Source organism: Lissotriton vulgaris, chromosome 2_1 (assembly GCF_964263255.1).
Source record: "Lissotriton vulgaris chromosome 2_1, aLisVul1.2, whole genome shotgun sequence".
Lineage (NCBI taxonomy): Eukaryota > Metazoa > Chordata > Amphibia > Caudata > Salamandridae > Lissotriton > Lissotriton vulgaris.
Genome location: NC_141687.1, coordinates 612515935 through 612538807, shown reverse-complemented (window position 1 = coordinate 612538807; position 22873 = coordinate 612515935).

The window sequence follows — 22873 nt, the reverse complement described above, 5'->3', positions numbered from 1 at the left end:
GTTTACTGGGAAGGTGACCTACTTTATAGCGAGCCTAAGTTTGCTGAGCCCGGTGCAGCCCATGTGCTGGTGGTAACCGAGCGCTTCAGAAACTTCCTAATGGGTCTGGCTCATGACGTGCCTCTCGCAGGACATCTGGGGCAAGACAAGACCCTGAACCGGCTTGTCACCCACTTCCACTGGCCCCAGATGAGAAAGCACGTCGGTTCCTTTTGCAGATCTTGCCAAACCTGTCAAGCTAGTGGCAAGACTGGAATGAAGTTGAAGGCCCCCCTTCAACCCTTCCCAGTGGTGAGCACCCCTTTCGAGCGGGTGGGCATAGATATCGTAGGGCCCCTGGACCCCAAGACAGCCTTAGGCAACAGGTTCATCCTGGTCTTGGTGGACCATGCCACCCGGTACCCGGAAGCAGTCCCTCTCAGGACAATCACAGCACCCGTGGTGGGCCGTGCATTGATGGGGATCTTTTCCCGTGTGGGGTTCCCCAGAGAGGTGGTCTCCGACCGGGGTACCAACTTCATCTCTAGGTACATGAAGTCGCTGTGGGAGGAGTGTGGGGTAACTTATAAGTTCACCACTCCTTACCACCCTCAAGGAAATAGGCTGGTTGAAAGGTTCAACCGGACCCTGAAAGGTATGATTATGGGCCTCGCGGAGCCCATGAGACGGAAGTGGGACGTCTTGTTACCATGCCTTTTGTTTGCCTACAGGGAGGTGCCTCAGAAGTCCTTGGGGTTCAGTCCCTTCGAACTCCTGTATGGCCACCCTGTCAGAGGACCTCTCTCGCTGGTGAAGGAGGGTTGGGAGAAGTCCCGTGGGAAAACCCCCCAGGATGTGTTCAGCTATGTGCTGGCCATCCGCAACCAGACACAACGCTTCAGGAAACTCGCTCAGGCGAACCTGGAAGCAAGCCAGGAAGAAATGAAAAGATGGTACGACAGCGACGGCTCGTGGAGGGAGTTACGGTGGGGCAGGAGGGCGGGGAGGGGGAGGGGCAGGGCGGAGGTTGCTAAAAACCGGCATATGGATAATTGCAGGTAAGTAAACAATTTAATTAATAAAACGAATTTCGTAGTGCGCCTTGCATCGCAAAATGCAATGCAGTGCGAGCTACGAAATTCGTTTTATTAATTAAATTGTTTACTTACCTGCAATTATCCATATGCCGGTTTTTAGCAACCTCCGCCCTGCCCCTCCCCCTCCCCGCCCTCCTGCCCCACCGTAACTCCCTCCACGAGCCGTCGCTGTGGTACGACCAGAATACCACTCTGGTCGAGTTTCAACCTGGGCAGAAAGTGTGGGTGATGGCGCCAGTGGAGCCTTGCGCGCTCCAAGACAAGTGGTCTGGGCCATACGAGGTGGTGGAAAGGAAGAGCGAGGTAACCTACCTGGTTAGCCTGAAGACTCCCAGGCAGCCCCTGAGAGTTTTGCACGTGAACCGCCTCAAACCACACTTTGAGAGGTCTGAAGTAACCATGCTCATGGCTACAGATGCAGGGATGGAAGAGGATAGCGATCCTCTCCCTGACCTCCTGGCAGTTAAGGAGCACGATGGGTCAGTGGATGGTGTGGTCCTCTCGCCCACCCTGACCCCAGAACAGCAGAATGACTGTCGCCAAGTGTTGGGTCAGTTCTCCTCTCTGTTCTCCCTGACCCCAGGAGTCACTAACTGGTGCGTCCATGATGTGGACACTGGAGACAGTCTGCCTGTAAAACAAAAATTTTACAGGGTAGCTGACAAGGTCAGGGCCAGCATCAAGGAAGAGGTTTCCAAGATGTTGGCGCTAGGGGTGATTGAGCCCTCCAGCAGCCCCTGGGCTAGCCCAGTGGTCTTGGTCCCCAAGAAAGCTGCTACCCCCGGTGGCCTGCCAGAACTCCGGTTTTGCGTGGACTACCGTGGGCTCAATGCGGTCACGAAGACTGACGCACACCCTATCCCCAGAGCTGATGAGCTCGTGGATCGGTTGGGAGCTGCCAAGTACCTCAGTACATTCGATTTGACTTCGGGGTACTGGCAGATTGCTTTAACTGATGGGGCCAAAGAGAGGTCAGCATTTTCAACGCCAGAGGGGCACTTCCAGTTCCGTGTCATGCCCTTTGGATTGAAGAATGCCCCTGCCACGTTCCAGAGACTGGTTAACCAGGTACTGTCTGGGCTGGAGGAATTCAGCGCCGCATACCTGGATGACATTGCTGTGTTCAGCTCCACGTGGGAAGAACACTTGCAACACCTCTGCGAAGTGTTGAAGGCTCTGCAGAAGGCAGGCCTCACTATCAAGGCCAGCAAGTGCCAGATAGGGCAGGGATCTGTGGTGTATTTGGGACACCAGGTGGGGAGCGGCCAGGTGGCGCCCCTACAGGCAAAGATCGATACCATTCTGGCTTGGGAGCCCCCCAAGACCCAGACAGAGGTGAGAGCCTTTTTAGGACTCACCGGGTATTACAGACGGTTTGTCAAGGGATATGGCACCATTGTCGCCCCCTTGACAGAACTCACTTCCAAGAAGTTGCCCAAAGAGTTGACTGGACTGACGCCTGCCAAACTGCTTTTGATGCCCTGAAAACTGCGATGTGCACAGCACCGGTGCTCAAGGCACCTGACTTTTCCAGTGAGTTCATAGTTCAGACAGACGCTTCAGAGCATGGTGTGGGAGCAGTACTCTCACAAGCCACTGAGGAGAATGGAGACCAGCCAGTAGCTTTCATTAGTCGGAGGCTACTCCCCAGGGAACAGAAGTGGAGTGCGATTGAAAGGGAGGCTTTTGCTGTGGTCTGGGCTCTGAAAAAGTTGAGGCCCTACCTGTTTGGGACTCACTTTCGTGTTCAGACCGACCACAGGCCCCTCAGGTGGTTAATGCACATGAGGGGTGAAAATCCGAAACTGTTGAGGTGGTCCATCTCCCTACAGGGAATGGACTTTACGGTGGAACACCGCCCTGGTACAGAACACGCCAACGCTGATAGTCTGTCCAGGTTTTTCCGCCTTAGTGAAGAGAACTCCCAAGAGGGTGGGTAGTTCTCCCTACTTTCAGCTGAAGGGGACACGTGTTAGACCTGACATCTTTGGGCGTGATTACCCCTATCTTTTTGCCTCTGCCTCCTGTATTTTTGATGCTGTGCTGGATTCGTTTTTGCTGGTTTAGATGCTTTGGACACTCTGCCACTGCTGATCAGTGCCAGAGTGTAAGTGCTCCCTATGTAAATTGTTATTCTGATTGGATATACATGTTTGGCATATTTGTATCGCCATGAAGTCCCGAGTAAAGTGCACGGGGTGTGCCAGGGCCGGTGATGACAAATGCTACTGGTGGGCCTGCAGCACTGATTGTGCCACCCACCGGAGTAGCTCTAAAATGGTGTCTCGGGCCTGCCACTGCAGCGCCTACGGGCAGTTTAGAACTGCCATGTCCTCCTGGTCCGCATCCCCGCTGACCAGGCCTAACCCTTCCCTTTTCGTGCACATCAGTCACCCCTATGGAAGGCCCAAGGTACCGCCCTGGGCAGGGTGCAGTGTATGTGAAAGGTAGAGCATGTACTAGTGCAGGTGACATGCTCTGGTAGTGAATTACAGCCATTTTCGTTTTTCACTATTGTAAGGCTATCTTGCTCCATAGGTTAACATGGGGGATGCTGGCTACAGTGGTTAACAGCATTTCTTCCCATAGGAACAAGATAGGACATAAGTATCTAGTATCCCTGAACTCAGAATTTAATAATACATCTTTTAGGAAAGGTGGTTTTTAAATCCTGTGTTTGAGAACAGCACTTTTAGAAAGTTGCTGTTCTCTTGTCTGACCCTTCTGTGTGCCTGGGAATGTTTGTGTATTGACTGTCTGGTTTGTGAGTGACAGGGGCTGGGGAATTCCCCCAGAGGCTGGATGAGTCAGCACTAGGCTGAATGAAGCAATTGCTACCTGAGTGGTGGGCGGAGTTAGCACCTGGGCTGAATAGGGCTGTGCCTGCCTGCCACAATGCTGGCTCCGCCTCCTGCTGGGCGGCTGAGGACCCTGCCCCTCACTCTGAAAGGAAAGATGCAGCCAGCAAAACAAAGTGCTCAGGATCCACCCAGAACTGGTTCAGACCGGGCTCAGGGCCCACGTGCACAGAGAGAACAAAGACTTTAGGGGTATAAGTACAGGACCCCTGACAACAGAAAATTAGATCATCCTGGAAATCAAGAAGGAACCTCTGCCAAGGAGAAAGCTGATGTGGAAGAAGGAAGACTGTCCTGCTGTTGCTCTGCTGGACTGACCTGCTGTTGCTTTGCTGCCAAGGAGAGGGGAAGGACTTGGCTGTGAGCTGTGTCCCCTGTCTTGTAAGGAATCTCCAAGGGCCTGAGAAGAGCTGGCTCCCTGTTTCCGAAGTCCCAGGAACAAAAGGACTTCACCCCCAGTCTCCCTGAACTCTGCTGAGAGAGTTCTGTCCTTCGTAGAGTGCTTGATCCAGTTGTGGGGCCTCTAGAAGTTGAACCTGAGCTGGGAAGCTTGAGACTAAGCTGAGAAACGTGTGAAGCTGAAAAGTGTCGCATCGCTCGCTTGCGGAGCGCATCCCCGACAGTGCGAGAAGTTTCCCGCCGCTACGAAGGTCGAGATCGGCGCAGCACCTGACATCGCTGTCGGAGCCGTCGTACCCTTCGTTTGCGGGACGCACCAGACCGGTGCGGGAGAATCGAACATCGCTGCGAGTGTCGTCGCAGAGCCTGTCGCCTGGGTGAGATCGCCGCACCGCTTGCTTGCGGACCGCATCACGTCGCTGCGAACATCGTCGCAGAAACATCACATCGAGGAGCTGCGAGAGAGAGGGTCACCGCTGGACCGCGCATCGTCGCCCCGGAGATCGTCGCAGCCCCTACGAGATCATCGCATCGTGCCTTTGCGAGAACAGACTTCCCACGGAACCTACGCACCGGAATCTACGCAAGCTGCCTTCCTCCGCTTACAGACCGGATTCGTCGCCGCACGCCCGCTGCTGCAGCGGGGCTGTCGCATCGCCTCCCCAGGGTCTCAGGAGTAACGTATCGCTTGTTTCCACCGCACCAGCTTCCTGCTTGTGGAACTTTGTTGCATCTAAAAGGTACTGTGAGTAAACGTGACGCAACTGTGAACTTTTCACGCATCTGTGGATTATTTTAACGCAACTTAAAGAACTTTGATTACAACCTGAAGAACTCTTTTGAAACCATATCCTTGAACTGTGTATGTTGGATTTTTGCCGTTTTGGTCTTGTGTAGTTTAGAATAAATATCTTTATTTTCCTAAACTGTTGTGGAATCAGTTTGTGGTGTTTTCACTGTGTTACTGTGAGTGTTGGTACAAATACTTTACGCATTGCCTCTGGTTAGCCTAGACTGCTCAGGCCAAGCTACCTAGAGGGCGAGCAGGGGTTATCTAAGAGGGTTATCTCCTTGCCCTGACTAGAAGCAAGGGTCCCTATTTGGACAGTGGTACCTACCTCTGCCAACTAGAGACCCCCAGTTCTAACATGAACTAATATAACAGGACAGATATCACCTGATTATTATGAAGTCTTGCTCTAGCTGTCATCTGGGTCCCTCTCTCGTCTGTGCCTTGGCTCATCTCAGATTCTCCCCTGCACTCTTGGACACACATCTGCGCCGATCACTCTGCACTGGATTCCTCTCTCCCACGAACTGTCTTCACCTTCCAACTTCAGTCTAATGATATAGTTTCTGCCGCTCTGATAACCATCTGCTCCCCTAGCTTCTTCACTCTGTCTGATTGTTCCAGCTCCAATGTCTAACTCACTCCAGCTGCTCCCACAGACTAATCCACGATATAACTTCAATCTCTTCCAAAAGGTATCACTCCAAACTCCAGCTGTTAACTGCCTGCTCCAACTGATCTCTCATGATGTAACTTCATTCTGTCTCCAAGGCATCTTACTCCAACTGCAAAGCAACTTATTCTGACTGCATCTTCTCCAGACTGCATCTCATCCTGACCAGCTCCCTCTGATCACAACTCCTTCTGACAAGTAACTGCTTCTGCCCACAACTGCTTCTGACTGCTTTCTTCAGCTCCAAAAACCATCTGCCTTCTACCATTCCAAGATTCATCTGACCGCTCCAAGATCCATCTGAACACTCTGCCTCTCTGCACTTCGATAATATAGAATGCTCTCTCCTAGTGGAAAGTTCCAGTCAGCAGCCTGCCGCCCATCAGATCCCTGCACCACTCCGCGCCAAGGACACACACCCAGCCGGCCGGCCTTTTGTGGTGTCTTCGACACAAAGAAAAATACAGTCTACTGATAAGGGCCGGCCCAGGCCGGTTCTCTCCAAGTGAACAACACCTCATAACTAAAACATCACACTTGACCTACATGCATCTCAGTCTGCAGAGGCAGAAAGCAAAATGGAGTCTCTCTGGTTCTGGGCCTTGTAGGCCCGAAAAGGATAAAATAGACACATAGCTCTATCAAAGTACATATACAAACCCTACCAATAGGTAATATAAAGTCAGAACTACAGGATCCACCCTCTACTATAGGTCTTCAGGCCTGAGAATGATGAAAGGACACATAATTATGTCAAAGCCAATAGGCAATAGATGGATTAGAGTCAGAAATAAGGGATCTATCATCATATAAAGCGGCTATCCTCTAGTTTATGCTTCTAAGTCTGAAAAGAGGCCTGAAAAGGACCAAAACAAGCTAAGAATAGGGATCTAGGATGGTAGCAAGCTAAAGTCACCATCACTCAGAAATAGAGCCAACAATCCGGTCAATACAGTGTGTCATCCAACACTGTGCCCATTCAACACTGTGCCCATTCTATGTGGGTTCAGCATGGGTCAGCCTCTGTGGCATTGGTCCCTGGCATAGTTTGTATTTTTCCTGTGTCTGCTACATGTGTCTACTGGACAGGGATACAACATTTGGCTTGTGCGTACTCACACTGGACAGTGCCTTTGTGCCTATTCACAACAATCTGTTGATGGTTGTTTGGCACAAATATTATGTATTGCCAGCCCCAGGAGGTGAGGTTGGGTTACTTTTGGAATTGTTGCTGCACAGTTTTTGTTACCCCGATTCAGAGGTCTCACTTCTTGAGCTGTATCAATAACATTGACTGAGGTATGGGGGTGTTGTGCGGGAGAGGTCTACATGGGCACGCCTGATTTAGCCTTGCCAGGTCTGACCTGTCGGTGAGAAGTGGCTGAACAATGGTTCACCATGCACTGCCCCTGTGATGGTAGCCAGTGATTTCAGTTGGGGCTTTGCAGCCTATGTCATTTTGTTCCAGACATGATTCAGGCTCATACATTTTTGCCACATGTATGTAGTTCACATGCAATGCTCTTTTGGCTTTGTGTGCAGACATCTGTGTTGACATTTTGCCTGGGAATAACAGTGTGTCCACAATGCAGCAATGATTTTGTTCATCACAATTGCAGGCCCATTAGCTTAAGCACTGTCCTGAGTTGGGACATGTGTGCCACTCCACATGACAGCCAGTAGGTTTTATGTGCAAGTAACTTTGTCATTAGGGAATGGATGCCCATGTGAGGAGTGACATATTTCAAGTTGTGTCACATAAATTATTGTACCTTGGCACTCACAACACTTGTTAATAGTTGATCACGTTTAGGGATATGTTAATTTGATGAGTTGTGTAAATAACACTTATGTGCCTACATGATAGATGTCTCACAAGGTAGTGAACACAAAACGACATTTCCACTTTCATGGAAGACGCTGGCACCTTTTCAAAGAGGCAAGTGTTAGCGATAAATGGTGTGGCTTGAGACCATATACATGTTCCCACAGTGGTCTTGAGGTCTTGAAAGTACTTTGTTGTCGATTATACAAACTCAGGAGTGTTAAGACATCAAGACCTCTGTTGGCCCATGTATATGGACAATCTGCAACGCCATTTGTTTTTAACAGTGTTTTATTTTGAGGTCTGCCAGCTTTTCCAATGAAGGTGGAAATGTTTTTTAGTGTGCATTTCCTTGTGAGACATCTTTCATGCAGGCACATAAGTGTTCTTTACACAAAATGGTGATTTACCACATTCAATACATGTCAATTGTGTAAAGTATTGTGAGTCCCAAGGTACCAACATTTGCTTTAATTTATTTCTTGCAAAATGTACTTTCAGGGCTCTGAGTGTGATGACACCTTGGAGAGTGAGGTTGGTTAGTTTGCCCTGAGGGCGACCACTATTGTTTCTTTCTAGGTGAACAAGATGTGGCATCACTTCATTATATTGATCTGCTCTCCTGTAAACAAACACTAGCTTCTCTGTCTATTTCTCTTTCAAGTTGTGGCCTGGTGTGTTCTTTGGATCCGTGTGTCCAAGTAACATTGTGTCTATGCCAACTGGGCAGTACAAGGCTCAAATATGTGCAGTGTTATCTGGCTGTTACTCATGATGCATGGCATGATTTGCAGTGTGACCTATTGATTTTGTGCTCATGTGTCAGGTGTGTACAGGTGACTGATGCATTTCTGTTTCTTCTCCTTGCCCACAGCATCATCACCCAAAACTGGAAGAGACAGCTGCACGGACCAGGAGGAGGGACCCAGCCACAGTGACACCAGCGTGGAGGAGTTCGAGGGAGCAGGTGGCCCGGAGGGTGAGGGGAGTCAGTCTGCGGACCTGCTGGGAGTCGACACATCTTCCCACGCCGATGGATTCGATTCGGACTCCCATGAGGAGGGGGAATTTGCCGCAAAACCTGGGAGCAGCACTGAGTCTGTCCCCGCCTCCTCCAGCACCATCTCCACCCTCCCAGTTGCTCCCGTCCCTTCTGTCTGTGCAGCCCCCCATGTCTCCTTCAGCCCCGGCAACGCAGCCCCTGCCCCTGTCAACCCTGCTGCCCTTAGTGTGGAGTCTGTGGAATTACTCCGCCAGTTACAGGTTGGTCAGACATTGATGCTGAATTTCCTCCATGTCCACACTCAAATCCTGACACAATTGTTGTCTTTAATGGAGGGCATGTCATCAACGATGTCTGACCAACGTCGGATTATGCAGTCCATGGACTCATCACTGACGGTAGCAGTTTCCCTCCTGCAGCAGTCCGTCCCCCTCCTCCTTCGGACCCATCCACACTCCCCTCTCCCATAACTGTCCCACGCACACGCAGGAAGACACAATCATGCACCTCAATAGACACAGACAGCACACCCCCACATATGGCGAAGCGCACACCTCCTGGCACGCACACTCAGGGGGCTACAGGCACACCCTCAGGGGCTGGGATAGACCACATACACACAGCCAGAGTCACAGTCCGCACTCCTCAAGCCCTCTCCCTCCACTCCAATAGGGTCCTCGGGTACAGGGGTTGGGCTGGACGAACTGGCTGCAGTGTGCAGCGCAGAGTATATGTCCACCTTCGGTGCTGCACCACCCACTGAGGTAGATACATCCACCCCTGCACCCACCACACCTACCCTTCTCACTCCTGTCCCTGCGGTGTCTGGTCCTGCCCCCGATGATGCCCCCCCAAGGGTCAACATACCATGAGGTACTCCACGTGCAGGCAAGTTAGGGGTTGACGGGCTACCCAACATTCCCCTCAAGGACATTTGTATGAACTGGCCATTGGCCATATTTGAGCATGGACTCATTTTTGAACATCTTATTTTTTCAAGCTGAATAAAGCCTTTTATTTTGCGTTCACCACTATTGCATTTCAGGTACTTGGTGTTGGTGCTGAGGGTCCTGGAGTTGGTGTCCTGGTAATGTTTTGGGGTTCTGAAAGATGTTTTTTGTTGATAGTCATGAAGTGGACCATGGTATTTGTGTGCCATCACAATGTCTCTGCAATTAATCATTGGTTGTGTGTGTTCAGTTTGGCTTGAGACATTGTCCCAAGGAGTGTTCCTTCCTCTGTGGCACCTGACATCTTCACTGCAAACAGTTGCACAATTGTTGTGCTGACATGTGTGTACATTTCCTTTTTTGGTGATGGTTCCTTTCAACAATGGCCATGGCTGCTCACAGATGTCTACTGCTCATTCGTCTGTGCCATCCTTGCTACTCACTGTACTTGTGTTTTGAGTATGTACAAATACCTACAGGGACACATTCACCCTTTTCATCACTATGCATGTGTGTAATCACAGCCTACCCCTATGATGGGAATTGTTATGCAGGGTATTTGGGCACATGACTCACAATTCTGTGCATTGTATCTAGAGGGATTCAACCCTATTCCTTCCATGAGAGACTCCATCTTGGTGGTCTGAACACCACCTGGACATTCATATCAGTGATGGGATGTGCGTGACAGTGTGTGTTCCGTTTCGCTCTCTTTGTTTGGTAGGCTGTTACATCACCTTACACTATTGTGTCATGATGGTAGGGTGTGTATTTAGCCTGCAGTCGCCATGGGTGGGTATGCATGTGGAATTTGACATCACACCCACATGTGGTGTGTCACGCAGTGTGTGAAAGTAATCCATCCTCCAGGGAGCGGGGCACTGCTGTAAGTGATGTGTTGCTATGGCACTATCATTATAGTCACAAGTTAGGGATGTTCACATACCCCCATGTAGTTGTGGTATGCTGATGATGATGTACCCCCTATATCTGAGCACTGCTGGGAGTCCTGTACACCCACCCCCATACTGTTGGCCACTGCTGGTAGTCATATCCACCCACCCCCATACTGTTGGCCACTGCAGGGAGTCCTGGGCACCCACCCCTCATATGCCTGGCCACTGCTGGTAGTCATATCCACCCACCCCCATACTCCAGGGAGCGGGACACTGCTGTAAGTGATGTGTTGCTATGGCACTATCATTATAGTCACAAGTTAGGGATGTTCACATACCCCCATGTAGTTGTGGTATGCTGATGATGATGTACCCCCCTATATCTGAGCACTGCTGGGAGTCCTGTACACCCACCCCCATACTGTTGGCCACTGCTGGTAGTCATATCCACCCACCCCCATACTGTTGGCCACTGCTGGGAGTCCTGTGCACCCACCCCTCATATGCCTGGCCACTGCTGGTAGTCATATCCACCCACCCCCATACTGTTGGTCACTGCTGGGAGTCCTGTGCACCCACCCCTCATATGTCTGGCCACTGCTGGTTGTCATATCCACCCACCCCCATACTGTTGGCCACTGCTGGTAGTCATATTCACCCACCCCCATACTGTTGGACACTGCTGGGAGTCATATCCACCCACCACTCATGTCTGGCCACTGCTGGGAGTTCTCTGCACCCACCCCCAAACTGTTGGCCACTGCTGGGAGTCATATCCACCCACCCCCATACTGTTGGCCACTGCTGGTAGTCATATCTACCCACCCCCATAATGTTGGCCACTGCTGGGAGTCATATCCACCCACCCCTCATATGGCTGGCCACTGCTGGGAGTCCTCTGCACCCACCCCCATACTGTTGGCCACTGCTGGGAGTCATATCCACCCACCCCCATACTGTTGGCCACTGATGGTAGTCATATCCACCCACCCCCATGCTGTTGGCCACTGCTGGTAGACATATCCACCCACCCCCATACTGTTGACCACTGCTTGGAGTCATATCTACCCACCACTCATATGTCTGGCCACTGCTGGGAGTCCTCTGCCCCCACCCCCATACTGTTGGCCATTGCTGAGAGTCGTATCCACTCACCACCATACTGTTGGCCACTGCAGGGAGTCATATCCACCCACCCCTCATATAGCTGGCCCCTGCTGGGAGTCCTCTGCACCCACCCCCATATGACTGGCCCCTGCTGATAGTGATGTACATCCACGCACCCCTTGGAGCCGGACACTGCTGGCCCAGACCTGCACATACCAATGTGAAGGTAATATGCATGGCCAGATCGAAGGGTACCCTTCCGTTTGTGCGGTACGCAGGGGTTGCTGGACACGCCCCAGGTAACTGGACATTGGTGGTGATGTATGGCATACAGATTATGGGGTGGGACTTTGGTATGGGTGATGTTTCCCGCCCCTCATCTCCCCTAGCCCCTGGTTGTTGTTCTTGCACCAGGTCCAAGGCGTACAGGACTGGGGTGACACGAACGATGTGGTTAATGGTGTGTGTGTGCCTCGTATCACTATTGTGATGGTGCCATACGCGAGAGCACCCTACACCTACATTCCTGACGTGTGTGTGCCTCGTATCACTATTGTGATGGTGCCATACGCGAGCGTGTGAGACGCACCGTACCCCTACATTCCTAGCGTGTGTGCGCATCGTATCACTATTGTGATGGTGCCATACAAGAGCGTGTGAGATGCACCATACCCCTACATTCCTGGCGTGTGTGCGCATCGTATCACTTCTGTGATGTGCCATACGCGAGCGCACCGTACCCCTACATTCCGGGCGTGTGAGCGCATCATATCACTATTGTGATGGTGCCATAGGCGAGCGTGTGAAATGCACCGTACCCATACATTCATGGCATGTGTGTGCCTCGTATTACTATTGAAATGGTGCTATACGCGAGCGTGTAAGACGTACCGTACAAGTACACTTCCGTTGTTGCAGTACGTTGTTCTCACCGTATGCACCGTCGTCGGTTTCTGTGCATCAGGTCGTAGGCGTACAGGACAGGGATGACACGGACGATGCGTTAATGGCGTGTATGCCGCGTTCCGGGGATGCGGTTCGGGCTTTTATGGACGTTTTGAGCTCCCGTAGAAAAAGGGTGGTACGGAGTGTCGCAGAGACGAATTGTACTTGCTGGGCCGGAAACTGCTACTTATTTACGTAGGATGTTGCGTAATGCGTGTTCCGGATACAATTCGCACATGTGTTTTTGTCGTACGGTGTTTAGTACGATTTGTACGGAGATCTGCTTTGGATACGAATCGTACTTCATCATACGTACGAGGACGTTTAGGGGTACGATTTGTACGGGAAATATGCTCAGTACGGCTATTTGTTAGGGATTTTACCGAATCGGAATCGGCACCAAAATTTCAATTTACATCATAATCATTAAATCGATATTATTTACAATGATATTACAACAAAATTTTCTATATCGATATTTAACACTATCGATATTCTTCTACTTCTAAAAAAACGATATTTTTTACATCGATATAAATTACATCGATATTTAAAACAAACAATATTTTTACCTCAATCTTTCTGTATGTCGATATTTTCCCGTCCATATTCTTGCTCTGCACCGACTAAAACATCAATCGGGCCCCCGAGTTCCCATCGCATTTCCCTTTTCTCAGCCAATCATACCAGTCAGTGCTCTCCTGGCACTAGCAGGAGGCTGCATCCTCCACCACCTGCCACGAGCCCCAGATTTTAACAGATTGTTTTGGAGCGACCCTCGCCTGGTACAACAGTTCCTTAGCCTGTATGCACCAATCCATACCCATCTCTCGTTCCGGTACAGTTGGGATTGTACCACTCCCCTATCACCAGATCGAGTCATGGTTCACCACCATCAGAGCGATAAAGACAGAAGAGCAGCATGTAGCTCTCCAGGGTCTGGTCTCCCCACACTCCCAATGCCCCAGTTGCAGGGTAAAGTGTATCACACTATCCAGTGTATCTGAGAGCCTATCCTTTACTCCCTTCAAAAAGTCCTAATACTTCGGGCAACTCCATATCATATGGAGTAGCGTCCCTCTGTGTCCACACCCAATGTGCAAAGGTCCGTTTCTATTACACCCAAATGAAACAGCTGGGTCTTGGTGTAATATGCCTGATGTAGAATCTTCAGCTGAATCAGCAGTAATTCCACCCTCGTCATCACCAGGCCTTTCCCCAATCATCATCCTTCCACCTACCCAGGCAATCCTCCCATTTACCCCTGAGGCAGTCTAGAGGGGGGAAACTATTGTGCAACAGAGCTGAGTATATAAGGGAAGCCCCCAGGACTCCATATTCCAGAGGAGTTCCTTCTGGAATCTCTGCCATGAGATCTCCATAGCCCGAATCATATATGTCAATTGTAGGTAATGGAAGTGCTGCGAGCCTCCCAGCTCATATTGTTCTTACAACTCAGAGAATGGTATCATGTTACCATCACATCAGGCGTCTACTACTGTGAAAATGTCCAGCAGATCCAATGTTCTGTATCCTTCTGTCATGCGCACCCTCTCAAGTATATCCGACTCCCACAGCAGGGTTTCTAGTGTCATTTTACCTTTCCAAACCCAGGGCAATTGTCACCCTTTTCCAGATTTTCACCACTATCTCCATTGGTTGGGGCTGGGGTATCCTCCCTCTATTCTCAAAGATACAGTGGCCATTGCACTCCGGGTCCATTGCCCACCGGTCCGCCATTAGTGATGGATTAGAAAGCCCAATCATTAACTACCTGAATTTGGGACGCCCAGTAGTAGAGATGCAGGTTAGGAAGGGCATTCCCCCCTTCCAGGGGTTTCCTGGCCAGCCTAGATAGGGTTTTCCTTGGGGCACCCCCATTCCATAGAAAGGTTCTGCTTTGAAAAAACCCTCCGGAACCTCAAATGGAGTGTTTTGTAGGACATTGAGAAATATTGGCACGCAAATCATTTTCTAAAGGGCAGCCCGGCCCAGATGCGACAATGGGAGCCTTCGCCAGTAACCCACATTGCCTCTGTAGTTATCCTGGATAAATAACTCCTTTTCTGTGGTCACAAAGATACCCAGGTATATAAATCTAGTCAGTTCCCACCTGGGGGATAAATCCAGATTCCTTTCTATCTCACCTGTGAGAGTGGGTAGACCACCGACTTACAGTAGTTAGTAAAGAATGCCAAATACGACCTGAAAACTGCCATTATCTGGTGGATTCAGGACATGGAGTGGTCAGGGTCAGCCAGGTAGAGCAGTGTCATTCATGTAGAGGGATACAACATCTTCCCACTGCAGCCCCCTTATGAGTGCGGCCCAGCATTTCCAAATTGCTAGTAGTTTTACTGCCACTGCAAAAAGTAGAAAGGATAACGGGCACCCCGAGTGAGTGCCCCTGCAAGGATAAACTCAGTTGAGACTTCCAAACTCAGTTAAGACCGCCCCATTAACTTTTTCCTTGGTGATAGGGTTTTTATGGCGGAGCCTTACACAGGACTGATAGTTCAGGCCATAGCCCATTGTGATTGCTCACCCAATGAGACATCAGAAAATGACCCGGTGAGCATAAGACAAATGCAGGCAAGTGTTCTAGTGGTTTCACAGGCCACACCCCTGGAGACCCTGTAGTAACTGGGCTTTTAGTAGGATTGTAGAATGTTAGACTGTAGAGTGTCAATAGGTCATTTGGAATCAATATAAGTAATTGAATTTTGAATGTATGTGGTCATTCCGTATTTTCCCTGCTTACTGCTGCAGGCACCCTTTTACGCAACTTACCATAAAGAAGAATAACCACTACTTTGTCTGTGTGCTTACCACATGAATTTTGGAGATGGGCTGGTGTACTTCTGAAACCAGAAACTTGGAAATTGGAGCAGTCATTTTCTTCACTCTTCAATTTATTTCATGCTGGGATTATTATTTTTTTCTTCAATAAATTGTTGCCATTTCCTACATTACCAGAGTTTACTTGAATGGAGACACGCAACATTCAGAGAGCAAATACTGCATTGGAAGTAAGTGCAGTGCTGAGTTGGCCATGGCTAAGCCTTACTTATCTTTCAACAGCATTTGAAATTTCAAACATTCCACTTCCCGCGCGCTCTGCAACGCTGTTCTCGTGGCTTTCTTCATCGCAATGACGAAGCACAACATGTGACTGGTACGCTCTTGTGAGTTCACAGCACATTAGCACCTGACGTCAATACGCTAAAAGGTCACGCACTGTGGCCATCTTAATTACTTCAGTGGTCGTTTCCAAGGCTACGGGACTCGGATTGATACCGGAGTGTGTTTATACTGGTTCTGATTGATAATTAAATATTTAATAGGCTAATAACAGTGACCGTATTTTCGATTTGTTAATTACTAAGGGTAAGAAGTCTTATATATATATATCAGTGACAGTTGTTTTATTCTACATCACATTCTGAAATTACAATTCAAAATCTGTTCAAGTGGATTTCAAGTTTCATTTTTGCACATATAAAGAACTGTTACTTCACTATGTCTACAGCACAAACAAACACTGCTGTCAGTGATTCAAATGAATCTGCTATGCATAGTAATGGATCTGCTATGCATTTTAATTCTCCAAAGGAATTTTCACCTACTCCTGGTGAACCGCTTATTTCATGGAATGATTGGAAAGGATACTTTCTGAATTATATTGCCAATCTTGAAGATATTAACGGAAATTTCTCTCCAAAAGGAAAAAAAACGATTCTTATGTACTCTTTAGATCCTGAAGGTTTACGTTTTTATAATGAATTGCAAAAACATTACAGAGTGGGTGGGGATATGGATGTATTTAAAGCGGCAACTTTAGATCTTGATGACCACTTTGTACCCGCTGTTTGTATAGCTGTTACTAGACATTCTTTCTTTCAGAAGAAACAAGAAAAGCATGAAAGTATTGAAGAGTATGTTTCTGCTTTAAATAAGTAGCAAGCAAATTCAGATTTGTGCAATTACAAGACAAATTTATTCGGGACCAGGTTGTTATGTACACTAAAAACAAGACAATACAAGAGAGGTAATGGGTGGAAGGTGAAGGTTGTCTCAAAGATATTTTTGCCATGGTAAAAAAAAGCAGAGTTATCTGAACGTTTTACAAAAGCCACTCTCTCTCATGACAAGAAAGATAGTGAGCTTGTTGGAAAAGTATCTGAGAGTAAAACTAATCTCAAAGGAAACCGTGAGTTTAAGGTGGAAAACAGGAAAACTGATAATTCTGACCCTAAAAGAAAAGGCAACATAATTTGCTTTAGATGTGGTAGTCCATATCATTCAGCTAACATAAATGTCTAGCAAAAACTGCACAGTGCCTTGAATGTGGCATTTTTGGACACTTTGCTAGAGTTTGCAGAAGGAAATCTAAGAAGAAACCTGTAGGAAGGGGGAGGCTCTAGTTGGCGCAGTGCAACACTAGCGACAAGCAGGGACTCTCTCTTCCTCGTCAGGGCTGAGGGTTACCTTCCAGACAACCTCTGCTTACCCTCTAGGTAGTGTGGCTTAAGCAGTCGTAGGCTAATCTTTGGGGCACATAGGGTTAAACACTTGCAACAGTACACCTTTACAACCAACCCACCACACAACGAGACCAGACTGTATTCTGTAAAAATATATATCTTTATATAGATTTTAAGCAGGCTTGCGAATACAGTCAATATACTTTATGAAAACGGTTGCAGGTTACTCAATTCGGGTTACCACAGTTCTTATGCAGTTCTCTTGAGGCCCGTAGGCCGGTGTTACTCAAAGTTCTTGTGGAGCCGGCGGCTTCCAGGGGATCTGTCCCACGTCGCGTTGCCTTCCCGGGGTCGCTGATCGTTGCGGCTCTTCAGCCGAGCAGGTCACTGGTCATCCGGGGCAGCGGTGTTCTGTGGCGGCAGGGTCCTTTCCTCGTCGTCTGCTCCGACCCTGGAGGCGGCGGCTGTGCGGTGGTGGCAAGTGGCAGTACGGTCCCCAAGTGCAGGACGTACCCAGCCAAGTGCCGGTGCAGCTGTGGGCTCACAGCTGGGCTGTCGGGCAGGCTACCGACCTAGCGGATTCTCGTAGGGCAACTGTCCCTCTTTGCAGGTGAGTGGCTGCTCGTTATGCAGTCACCTCGAGAGCTCGGACCGGACGGGTCCTCCTTTGCTTTGCTCTCGGGCTCCCAGTGCAGTTGCGGTCACGGTGTTCGGGCCAGCGGCGGCTGGTCCTCACTTTGCTTCCGCTGTTGCTTTGGGCCCCGGTCACGGTGGTCGGGAGGATGTTGATGCCTTAGAGGAGATTCCTCCGTCAGTGCTGCGGCGATGGTCAGCACCCGCAGTCGCTTTCTTCCAAGGGGGGTAGCGTCCACTGGTCTTGGGACGCTGGTCAGGGGGCAAGTTCAGTTGCAAGCCCTTGGAGATCTCTTTAGCAGAGTTTGGCACAAGTAGAGCAAAAGTCATTTCGTAGTCTTTTTGTCTTCCTCTCCTTCAGCAGCAAGGCACCAGACACAGGCAAGAGTCAGCACCCTTCCTTGTCTCTCACGGTCCTTCTCGTAGGGCAGAGTCCTTCTGTGGCCCAAACCGGATCTAATCTTCAAGGAGCAGGGCTCCTTCTTTTATAGGCCAATTCTTTTGTTCTCGCAGGCCGGGGGGGCCTTTGCATAGCCACTCTTAGTTCTGGAGTACCCCCGCGGGTGTACTCCGGCTTCTGCTTTCAGTGTGAGGGGCAGGCGCATCAGACGCCCCACAGGAGGTGGAGCCAGCATTGTCCGGACAGGGGTGGCCAGAGTACCTTGTTGATGGGGGCTTCGTCCTTCCTGGGCCAGGTGCCGGCAGAGTCATCCGCCGCTCCCCAGGAGGGTGGAGCCAGCATTGTGGTGGTCGAGCACAGTGACAGTTCGAGTCAAGAGGCACTCCTACCTCCCACTAAGGTGTAATCTGCGCATTCACCACCTGTCATCCCTCCAGCCCTGTCACTCACACATCCCAGACAGTCAGATACACATACCAGCAGAGGCGGCTGTAATGGTTAAGCAAGCAAAGGCTAACTTTCTAAAAGTAGCATTTGCAAACCCAGGATATTAAAATAAACTTGACTACAAGGAATATCTTATCATCCTGAGTTCAGGCATACTAAACATGACTCGCTACCATGCTCCTTGAGCCTGCGGGGATTATAGGGTGTAATAATCCTCGCAGCTCAGTCTGGCCTAATGGAGCAGGTAGCCTTCAATAGTGAAATACGGTCTTCGTTGTAAGTCACTACTAGGACATGCCACGCACATCAGGGCTTGTCCTACCTTGCACCTACAACGTACCCTGCCCGCAGGCCTACCATAGGGGTGACTAATATGTAGTTAAGGGAAGGGTCGGTGCTGGCAAGTGGGGACACTTGCCCAGCTAGCGTGACAGTACGAGACCGCACGCGGGTTCTGCGGTCGCAGTTCCCAGACACATCTTTACGGCTGCTTCGGTGGGTGGCGCAACCAGCGCTGCAGGCCCACCAGCAGTATTGGCATCTACAAGCCCCGGCACTCTCTCGTGCGCTTTACTAGGGACTAACAGTAAATCCAATGCACCAATCAGGGATACCAATCGTATGTACAATTTACAGTAGGGAGCACTTGCACTGCGGCACGGATCAGCCGTGGCGCAGTGCCCTGAGTATCGGAAAACCAGCAAAACATCGGAGGCACATCAGCAAAAAGTGGAAGGGAGACTCACGCCAAGGTGCCAGGTCTAACATGTGTCCCCTCCAGCTGAAATGTGGGGGGAACTACCCTTCCCCAGGGAGTTCCACATCACTAAGGCGGAAAAATCTGGACAGACCGTCAGCGTTGGCGTGATCGGTGCCAGGGCGGTGTTCCACCGTAAAGTCCATACTCTGTAGAGAAATGGACCACCTCAAAAGTTTCGGGTTCTCACCCCTCATTTGCATCAACCATCTGAGGGGCCTGTGGTCCGTCTGAACTCGGAAGTGAGACCCAAACAAGTAGGGTCTTAGCTTCTTCAGCGCCCAGACCACAGCAAATGCTTCTCGCTCTATTGCACTCCACCTACTTTCCCGTGGAAGTAACCTCCGACTTATGAAGGCTACCGGTTGGTCAAAGCCCTCCTCAGTCATCTGTGAAAGAACAGCCCCTACACCATGCTCTGAAGCGTCTGTTTGCACAATGAACTCCTTGGAGAAATCGGGGGCCAGGAGCACGGGCGCCGTGCACATGGCAGTCTTCAGGGTGTCGAAAGCCTTCTGACAGGTGTCAGTCCAAATCACATTCCTGGGCTGCTTTTTCGAAGTCAGCTCTGTCAAGGGGGTCACGATCGTGCCATAGCCCTTGACAAACCTCCTGTAATACCCAGTGAGCCCCAGGAAGGCTCTCACTGCAGTCTGGGTCTTGGGGGGTTCCCAAGCCAGGATGGTTTCGATTTTGGGCTGCAAGGGGGCTACCTTGCCACTCCCAACTTGGTGTCCCAAGTACACCACTGAACCCTGCCCAATCTGGCACTTGCTTGCCTTGATTGTGAGGCCTGCTCTGCGCAGGGCCATTAACACTTCCCAGAGGTGTCGCAGGTGTTCGGGCCAGGTGCCGCTGAACACCGCGATGTCATCCAGGTAGGCGGCACTGAACTCGTCCAGTCCAGCCAACACCTGGTTGACCAATCTCTGAAAGGTGGCAGGGGCATTCTTCATTCCAAATGGCATAACCCGGAACTGGAAATGCCCATCTGGTGTAGAGAATGCCGACCGCTCCTTTGCCCCATCGGTCAAGGCGATCTGCCAGTACCCAGACGTTAAATCAAACGTGCTGAGAAACCGGGCAGCCCCTAGCCGATCAATGAGCTCGTCAGCTCTGGGGATGGGGTGCGCGTCAGTCTTCGTAACTGAATTGAGTCCTCTGTAGTCCACACAGAACCGGAGTTCGGGTGTGGCTCCCGGCGCAGCAGCCTTCGGAACCAAGACCACGGGGCTGGACCAAGGACTGCTGGAAGACTCAACCACCCTGAGGGCAAGCATCTTGGAGACCTCCTCCTTGATGCAGGCCCGTACCCTGTCAGTTACCCGGTAAGCCTTATGCTTCACCGGTAAGCTGTCTCCAGTGTCCACATCATGGACGCACCAATCTGTGACACTCGGAACCAGGGAGAACAGGTCTGGAAACTGCAACAGCAACTGGCGGCAGTCCTCCTGTTGTTCGGCGGTCAGGGAGGGTGAGAGGTTAACTCCATCCACTGACCCATCCTTCTCACAGGCCACCAAGAGGTCAGGAAGAGGCTCCGTCTCCTCCTCCATTCCGTCATCGGTTGCCAACAACATGCCCACTTCGGACCTTCGCAAGTGGGGCTTGAGGCGGTTGACATGTAGGACCCGCAAAGGGTTCCTGGGCGTCTTCATGTCCACCAAGTATGTCACGGGGCTCTTGCGCTCCACAACCTCAAATGGTCCTGTCCACTTATCCTGAAGGGCACAGGGCTCCACTGGGGCCAAGACATACACCTCCTGTCCAGGCTGAAGCTCGACCAGAGTGGCATTCTGATCGTACCACCGCTTCATTTCCTCCTGGCTCGCTTCCAGATTTGCCTCGGCAAGTTGTCTGAAGCGTCTGGTTTGGTTTCTGAAGGCCAGCATGTAGATATATACATTCTGGGGAGGTTTCCTGGGAGATTGCTCCCAGCCTTCCTTTACCAAACTCAGTGGTCCTCTCACGGGGTGACCGTACAGCAGTTCAAAGGGGCTGAACCCTAGGGACTTCTGTGGTACCTCGCGATACGCAAACAGCAGGCATGGCAAGAGGACGTCCCACTTACGCCTCATCGGACCTTCCAGGCCCATGATCATGCCTTTGAGGGTTCGGTTGAATCTTTCAACCAACCCGTTACCTTGGGGATGGTAGGGTGTGGTGAACTTGTACGTTACGCCACACTCCTACCAAAGGGACTTCATATATTTCGATATGAAATTGGTCCCCCTGTCGCTCACCACCTCTAGAGGGAATCCTACTCGTGAGAAAATTCCCATCAGTGCACGCCCCACCACGGGAGCCGTCACTGTCCTCAGAGGGATGGCTTCAGGGTACCGGGTGGCATGGTCCACCAAGACCAGGATGAACCTGTTGCCCATGGCTGTCTTGGGGTCCAGAGGCCCAACGATGTCAATACCCACTCGCTGGAATGGCGTACCGACCACAGGGAAGGGTTGGAGGGGAGCCTTGTTCTTCCCTCCCGCCTTCCCACTTGCCTGGCAAGTTGGACAGGTTCTGCAATATGCATCGGAACTTTTGTGCATTTGGGGCCAGTAAAAGTGGGTGACAAGCCTGTCATAGGTCTTGTCCATCCCCAAATGTCCTGCTAAAGGCACATCCTGAGCCAGACCCAGTAGGAAGGCTCTGAACTTCTGGGGTACCACCAGCACACGGGCTGACCCAGGTTCAGCAGCCTCAGGCTCCGAATACAGGAGGTCGTTCTCCCAGTACACGTAATGTGTTTTGGCCTGAACACCATTGGCCTGGTCTGCAGCCTGCTGCCGCATACCCATGAGAGAAGGGCATTCTTTCTGCTCCCTGCAGAATTCCTCCCTGGAGGGTCCTCCTTCTTGCTGCCAATGGGTCAGCTCAGGCAGGTCCCCCAGTTCGGCGATCTGTTCCCCTGTAGGCTCCAGGGCATCCCCCTCAAGGTCTGCCTCCTCCTGGACCGTAGGAACTTCAGGGACCGGTTTCCCGCGCCCCCTGCGCCTTCTCCCCAAGGCCGGTTCCTGGGCCTCTCCATCAGGCCCCAGGACCTCTCGATCACCCTTACTGGCTGCCATCGACCGGGTGGTCACGCACGCCCAGTGAGGCAGACCCACCATCCGCAGGTGAGTCGTTTTCTCCACCTTTTCCCAAGGGGAGTGCTCCAAGTCGTTCCCTAGCAAACAGTCAACAGGCATGGTTTTTCTCACACAGACCTGCAGAGTACCAGAGACCCCCCCCCACTCGAAGGGAACTTGAGCCATCGGACACTGACTCTCAGAATTATCAGCGTTGATAACCCTACAGTAGGCATGGGGTACAACCTGCTCTTGAGACACCAGGTGCTGCCTCACTGCAGTCACACTGGCTCCTGTGTCTCTAAGAGCCTCAGCTTCCTTACCATTGATGATCACCACCTGCCCATATTTCTTAGTGTTAGAGGGCAGGTAGTTCGTAGGGATCATCTCACTGTCTCCTAGCGAGACCAGGGTCATGTGAACGGGATCTCCACCCCCCGGGACCATCATTTCTTCTCCCAGGTGAACGCTAGTCACTTGTCGGGGCGGAGCACCAGTGGGTGCGGGTTTTCCAAATAGGCGACACTTGGGGTCACTGGATATGTGCCCAGGCTCGCCACAT